The sequence below is a fragment of the Rhea americana genome, unplaced genomic scaffold (genome assembly GCF_003343005.1).
Source record: "Rhea americana isolate MKP2758 unplaced genomic scaffold, rheAme1 scaffold_5, whole genome shotgun sequence".
Lineage (NCBI taxonomy): Eukaryota > Metazoa > Chordata > Aves > Rheiformes > Rheidae > Rhea > Rhea americana.
The window spans coordinates 328,664-336,935 of NW_028186645.1; the positions used below are offsets into that span (position 1 = coordinate 328,664).

The following is an 8,272-nucleotide window of genomic DNA, read 5'->3' on the forward strand; positions in this document are numbered from 1 at the left end:
AGAAAACAGCCTTTATGTTTGAAAAAAATCTTAAATCTGGTTTAGAAGCTACTTAATAATTTACCTTAGTAAGACGCACAAAACTGTGCAAAGATGGAACTGCCCATCAAGCTTTAGGGAAAAGACACACCCCCACCCGCCCTTTCATTAAAAAAAAATCCCCAACCACTAACCAAATTCTTTCAAGGTGAGTACAGCTGCACAGCTAAGTATTTCAGATACTGTCATTAATATTGAACAGTAATTATTTCTATCTCATTAAATACTGCACCAAAATTGATACCTTCAATGACAATCACCATTTATCAAACAGAATACCTTTTTCACCTTGCAGATTTCATCTCACAGAAGGTGCAGGAAATGATGCAATCATCTAAAAAAGCCTTGCACCATTCACTGTTGTGATATATAAAATATACAGAGAGCTGATTTTGTTATAAGGTTGGGAATCATTTCCTCATTAAGCACTCTGTAACCTGCAACATTTACTCAGATGGTCTTGAAGTTTACTGCACCAAGAGGTACACAGCAATACAACAGGCCTTCATCTAGCATCTTACAAAGTCACCTTAACATTGTGTACTCCCAYGTGGGGCTCCAGTCATAGTTTTAGCCCTCTCCACAATGACGCTGCACATTCACGATCTAGGCTAGTGCCAGGGCCACTGGCTGGCTCCTTTGCAACTCCTGAAACACTGCCTTTGGCAACAACATTAGCTTAACAGTTCCCACCATYCTGTAATAGTACATCATTTTTCTGGTGTACTGGCACAGAACAAGAGCACACTATAAACTGGATAATGGTTGCAACAGAGGTAAACAGTAACAGTTTGACTACTGTATTTTAACCCATATCATCTGGACAAACCTGATTTTAAAGCATCCCTTTACTGGTGCCTGTGAAGGGCAGAATAAACAGTTATTTCCTAAAACACTTTTGCCACTAAAAGCAACATATCATGCACATTCTAATATGCATGTGCAGCTGGACTTCTCCCCAGTCCCCTCAAATCAGTCTGCTATTTCCAGGCCATTTGTTGTCACAACAACTGGGTGAGGATCAAGACATTAAGTCAATGGCCACACAAGGTACAATCAGGCACTGTAATTCAAACCCCACTGACTACTGTTTTTGAACATATGCTGTGTATCTTTGCTCTCTGCCTGCATTCTGCATGGACTCTTTCCAGAAAAAAAAATAAAGTTAATTTTATTCTAACAGTAGTATTTTATACAGACTCTAAAGTCCACATGGAGCATATAATTTTTAAGTTAAAAGTACTGTTGGATAAATTGGTATTAACTGAATAAGAAAGATTTAAAATAAGAGTAATTTAATCATGAATCRGCCTTTACATCTTTTCTGAACAATCGGAGTGAGATGTGATTAAGTAATAGCAAATTACTGGGACTTTTAGACAAAGTCACCCTGTGATGCCTCTTGCTGTTTCAAAAGACAGAGGACAGATAAGAAAAATGAGGACATATGGGCTAAAGCATGCATCAGTACCATAATAAAATCTTATTGTCTTCTCTGCATGATTTCTTAAGTTACCAGGAACACCTACTAAGCACGAGTATCCTGCGTTCCAGAACGCTCTGAGAACAGAACACTACAGAACACTTATCAAATCCTCTTCATTAATTTTTGCCTTATGGTAGASAAAGCATGTTTATCAGGTTTGCACACCAAACCTACCCAATACACGTCACTCCTCAGAATTAACACACCTTCCTAACGACTCAATTCATTTGCACTTTTAACAAGACCTTTAGGTCGCCATCACTATGCCAGTGTACTGCTGTACATATCATGACTCCTGTACCCCTCCATGATTTAATACAGCTAGAGCCACTACACTGAATGCAATCAGGGTACATCCAGAAAAAATGCTAAATACAAACAACAGCACATTCTTGGATCTTCCATGCATCGTCTTCCACATGCAGAGGAATTCAGAGCTAGAAATGGCCATCAGATCACCTGGTCTGGCTTCCTGCAAACACACGACCACAGACATTCACTCACTCAGCCTATGTATGGCTGGGGAGCAGCTGGCAATGCTCCCCATGTAGCCCTATGTTTCATGCACATCCTCCATCATGCCAGCACAAGCACTCATGGTGCCTGCAATAAATTGAATCAAAGAACTGAGCCTTTTACCGGATGATTGTTCAGTCAGAGGTAAAGGGACAGAAAAAAAAAAAAAAAAGGAGTAAAAATCCAGTCAAAATATATTTCACCAGGTTGGTAGGCAGACAATGAGGACATGGAACAAGTGGCAAGAGGGAGGAATTACATAAACCAGCACTGAGACTAAAGAAAAGTTCAAACGATACCCTTAGACACTGCGTATCCATTACTATTCTGTCACCAGAAACAATTTAGGAGGTTGCTGACTTACTCCTACCTCAAACTGCTTATCTCCCTTATATCCTCACATACTACCATCACACTAGTTGCATTACTCCAGCTACACATGGCTGCCCTCTACATTGACCCTGGGGGTGAAGTRGGGAGTAGAATTCATGCTTTTACCTAATTCTTTCTCCTTCAAAACACGCACTAAATATGATGGGGGCAGGGGGAGGGACACCCAGTTTAATCACAGGAACAAATGAAATAGTACAGCTGAGAGTATAGTAAAAAGCACTCATAGTGAAGAAAAGAAAGGCGGATATAGTAAAATTCACTCATAGCAAAGAAAAGAAAGAGGAACGAGAGAGTAACTACAGTCTGTCTGAAATGGAAGCTACTCAAGCTGGAAAAGACAGACACAGCCATAACTTTTCTACATCATTCAGCCTGATACCTTTTGATAAAGGAACATTCATAAACATCCCCTTAATCTTAAATACAATATTCTATTCAGGAAGAACAAACAAAATAAAACAGAACCACCCTCAACAGAGACCCCACCTTTTCTCCTACTAGTCCATAAACCAGTATGACATGCTTTGCAAATCATTTAAGCTTCTGTCAGCTGCAGGGGAGCAAATGTAAAGATACATTGCAAGATGTAGTTACTGCAATCCCTTGGATGATCCAAATCACCATCCTCCACACTAGAATGGCGCGCACACACACACAAAAAATGGCACACTGCAATAATGTTAACACATTATTAGATTTCAGCACATTATTAGGTTTCAGTAACAACTTGTGCTGTTTCCAGGCAAACAATAATATTATGGTCCTATAAAATAATAGTAACAATATACTGTTAAAGAGATAGCAACACAGAGTGTAAGAAATAGTTTACGAACATAAAATCAGTGTCTATATATAATGCAAAACACAAAGAATTAAGATATACAACTAGTTATTCAATATTTCCAAAAAAAAGATGAGTTGCCATTCTTTGGATTAAGATGACCGATTTTCAGATACAACTATAATGTTTTTCTGAAATATATATAAAACACATAATGTGAAAAAAGCAGATACAAACTATTAGCAAAGAAGTTCAACTTTACATCAGACACTTCTTGACTTTCTAAATGCTAGTGCAGCACTAACTTTTAAAACTTTTTTTTTTCTGGAGTATATGCAAATATAAGGTTAAAAGCACATAGTAAATTGAGTGTAGTCTGCCACCACCCCAACCTGACAGATGCGTAAGGAAGCTGGTATTATTACTGACTAGACTAGTTACATCCTTTTGCTACATTAACTTTACGATTTTACTAAATTGGTTATAGTTCTGATGTAAACCCAGGAACAATATCTTAATACAACAAATGGGCTTTATTATAGACATTTACAAAGGAATCAAAATAGGAAATGGCTCATTTGTGAGTCTTCCCACACAATATGTTTTACCTCTTTTACCAGTAAGGGGCATTTCATTGAGAAATATGTGAAAAAGTCTGTAAGTTTAAGTGGACAACAAGGGGAAAGTCTATCTGAAATAGAAAATCATACGATCAAGTGCTATTATTGCTCGATATTAGGTCTTCYCATCTTTGGGCAATAAGGAAGGCCAGTAATAATTGACAGAACAAATTCAATTCCACTTGCCCATCAAAATACAGCTTCCAGGGTAAAGATTGTTTCATACTGTACTGATAGAGTTAAATAGCAGAGTTCATGGGAGACAAGCTGGATCCAAAGAAACAACAAAATGACTAAGTCAACACAAAGATGCTATTACTTGCATCTGTTTTCTTAGCTGACTGAATCCAAAGAAACTGTATCAAGTATCTGAGATTAATTTTCCTTATCCATTACAAAAAAATTAAAACACAACATGAATGCTTTAGTATTTGTCCTCTGAAAAGATCGGTTTTTTTCAGTCCCAGACACATTTCAGCTCCTGGGAGCACACATTCTCTGTCCTCATGCTTGCCTATCYGCTACGGACTGTCACTACTAATTTTATTAACTGTCTAGCATAAAAAAAAAAAAAAATCCAAACAAGTATAACATCATCTTCTGTCTGCAAAGCACCTCAAACAAGACCTTGTGGAAATAACTCCTCCAGTACCAAAAGGATCCATAATTCAGTCTTTTACCGTCTAACAAAGTGCCCAACTCAAATCCCATGAGTGATGTCAACCAAAGCATCCCAGTAAACGTAAACCATCATAAGTGTACCTTTTTCTGGTTAGGCATCGATTTTGGTGGCTGATAAATAATTTTTCAAAGAAACAACACTTATTTCTACAGCTTGCTATCAGAAAGGAACAACGTTTCCCCCATTAAATTACTGGGAAAGACTTATTACCTCAAAAATACCTAAAGTAGTATGTGACTCAGGATATGACTACTACAATATTCTAAGTCTTTGACTGGTACTTGGTACCATAACTCATCTATTGGACATTTTGTGCTAAAGGCTCTTTTATTGAGCAAAATAATAGTTAACATATTGAAAATAAACATTTTTCTAAAAATCTAATCAAGATAAGTAAAGCAATCTCATCAAACAATGAAAAATKATTCTTCAGGTTGTACTAAGAGATAAACCTATGAGTAGCTGCTTCTATTACGTTGATAATGGAATTGGTCATATCCCATTTTTATAAGATGTGTAATACTGAACATTATGTTGAGGTAGACAGACTAAAAAATACTGTCTATTTAAATTGTTTTATCATGCTTGTTCTCATCACTGTCTGCTACCATGACTCCTTAAAATAAAGTACAGAATATATTATGTTTATTGATAAATTTGCCTGAATTTGCTTCCTTTCCACTCCTCTTAAAGAAATACTATTTTTGCAAATATTTGTACAGTGAATTAAGTTTTAAAATAACCATAACTTATTCATCTGAAGATATGCTGTTAATCCTAGAATAAACTCAATTGTATTTGTCTGTCACAGATGCCAAGAGAAAGAAATGGAAGAGTAACTGCACAGTCTGCAAGTCTCAAGAGAAACAGAAGTTGCATTAAATGGACTCGGAAATGAATTCAAAGATACACTATTTCCCCAAACTCCCAACTAAATAACAGAAGTACAAATGTGTGCATACGCTTATAGATATACATACAAACACACATACAGATATAGAGAGAGATAGCTTTAGAGCATAAAAATAGCACACAAGCAAGGGTTTTCTGTTATCAATCATCGCAGGAAGTTCTTCATAAGCAGGGCAAGCAGCAACTGCTCTTGTATCACATAAGGGTCTATGCAGCATTATTTTTGATTCTTCTGTCTTCCATATGATTCTTTGTTCAGTAGATCCTATTCTAAACTCCTGCAAACTTAATTTGCAGTTTAGTATAAAATTCCTTTTTTGTCAAACAAATACTTTTGTTTTTTAAAATCATTTTCCATTAACAGTCCACTTCTACCACTTTTAGCATCTGACAGTAAGTTGATGAACAGTAAACGAGACCATTTCAATACTTTTTTTTTTGGGGGGGGGGAGACCTAACTTTTATTCTCCTTTTTAATTACATATGATGGCACTTTTATGAGTAAATAAATGGAATTTAAACTCAACTGCTGTTAGAATTTCTCATTAATGGATTTGTTTAGTTCTATCATCATCCTTTGGAAACAGAAAGGTTGCCAAACTTTAACTGCAACATGATGCAGAAGTGATACTGCATTCCTGTGTGACTCTGAGGAACTGACAATTTCTGTTCTCTGCATTTCCCCACATGGTTCTGCATAACATAAAAAAACATAACAGAAGAACAGCTAGAGATTTCCACGTTTTTAATGATTTCATAGACGTGCTCTATTAAATCATGTACTCAAAAAAAAAAAAAAAAAAAAAAAAAAAAATTTTAAATTTTTTTTTTAAAAAAGACATTTATTATATATTTTTTCATGTACACAAAAAAAAAAAAAAAAAAAAAAAGTTGTTCAATTGGCTTACAAAATACAAGGCTTTGTGCTTAGAATCACCAAATGGATCAGTTTTCTCTTTGCTGCCAGTAAATGCTGAATGTGTTACTTTCAATTATAGCTATAATCCTAGGGTTATATTATCCTCTATCATGTTTCACTGAACCTTTGGAATTTATAATCAATTAAAATAAAGCTATTTTCCAAAAGAGCTTAAAATCAATACTGAATTCAAAAAGGTTCTTTTTTAATTAAAATGCTCAACTGTCTAAGCCTTGAAGGTTCCTTTCTAGCTTTGCAATGCACGCACTTTGGGCATAAGTTTCACACTTAAGTGAAGTGCAAATTCAAAAGGGGAAGAGAAAGACAATTACTTCCCAGAATAATTGTTTCTGCATCTTCTGCCAACAGCAAGAATTCTGAAATTATATTTTAAAAGTTCTCATTTAATATGTTTTACATTCAACTGTGAAAGTATTTTATACCACAAGTGATATTAGTTCACCTCTTTGCTGTTCAAAGTAAATCATAAAAACAAACTTTCACTTTTTGCTAGTTGGCTTTACTTTCTGATCTCATATTCTGGTTCCATATTCAGTATTTGTATATTGTTTTTACATTTAAGTCACAAACACTACAGGAAATGATTAACGGGGAGGGAAAAGGTTCATAAATGATTAAACAGCCTTCAAAAACCCAGTTAGTAGCATTAATCTAGGTGATGCTGCTTTGATCATTAAAACATGCTCCAATATGCTTAGAACAAAGCATCTGGWGAAGAATCGAGACTATATACAATTGTGACTATACACAGTTGCTATGCAGATTTACAGATCAGACATTTTGCTACCAAATAATATTAAGAACAAAGCCAGAAAAATTTTTTGAACTCTAATTAATGTCTGCCTAAACGACATAGGTCAAAAAAGTCAGTTATGTTTTAATGTGATTTCGCTAGAATTAAACGTAAAATTCGTAATTTATGTGTTTCTTCATTATTCTGGAACTGCAGATATCTCCTGGGCCAAGACCAAAGTATGAAAACCGTCTCAGGCTGTAGCGCGGGTTGGTGCCCTACAATACATAAATCTGGTCACTACCAAACCCAAGCTGTCTTCCCGTACTCCTCTTCCACCATTTCCGACCTGGCAGCGACAAGCTTTACTACACAACATAAAGTAAAGGCGGCGAGGCGGGCGCGGCGGCGCCCCTCTCCCCCCGCGCTGCCCGGGGTCCCCTCCCTGGGCGGCGCCCGGGCCGGGCTGCAGCGCGGACGGCCGCCAGCACGGGGACAAAGCGAAGCAGATCGCCATCCCCGCCGGGTTACAACTAACAGACAAAACACGGAAAAACATCCTTCCCCTTCCTCGCCCCCCCAAGAAAAACCCAGCCCACCGCACTCGCGAGGGGCCGGCTGTCAGCGGGAGCCGCAGGCGAGCAGCCGGCCAGCGCAGCCTTTTGTTGTTTGCGTAACGGCACACGGGAAGGCGCAGATAAAAAGCCACCCCCGCCCCTCGCCCCTGGCCCCCCACCCCGCCGCCGCGGCCCGCTGTCAGAGGCCGGCGGCCGCCCCGCGGCGCGGCCGGCGCCCCCCACTCACCGCTCGGTGCTGCAGGCTCGGGCGATGTGCGCAGCGCTCGCACTGGCGGCGGGGGCCGCGCAGCCCGCGGGGGCGGAGAGGAGGCGGCCGGAGGAGGATGTCAGCGATGGGCGGGCGGAAGGGAGGAAGGAAAAGGGGCTGGTTGGGGTTTTTTTCGGAAGGGGGGAAGAGACGAGAGAGAGAAGCGAAGAAGGAAACGACGCGGGGCGGCACCGCGGCCCCTCCGGATGCGCTGACAGGCCCGACCCGGCGGCCGCGGAGGTCGGCGCGGGGCCCAGCCCCCAAGGCGCGGGCGCTGACAGCTGCAGGCAGCCGCCGCCCCGGCCGCCCCTCTGCCCGCCCCGCCGCCCCCGCAGCCCGGCGCCC

At 39.5% G+C, this 8,272-nt stretch overlaps 1 protein-coding gene across 5 annotated transcripts in view; it reads right to left on the minus strand.

The window, feature by feature from the left end:
• LOC146588643 (kinesin light chain 1) overlaps positions 1-8,272 on the minus strand; it is a 70,151-nt gene that overhangs the window by 40,878 nt on the left and 21,001 nt on the right. Inside the window, exon 1 of one of the 5 annotated variants that reach the window (XM_085317369.1) lies at positions 7,907-8,229. The exons of the other annotated variants lie outside the window; for them this stretch is intronic. The gene's annotated coding sequence lies outside the window, so the exon portion shown is untranslated. Of the gene's footprint in view, positions 1-7,906; positions 8,230-8,272 lie in introns of those variants that run through there. 5 annotated transcript variants of the gene reach the window in all.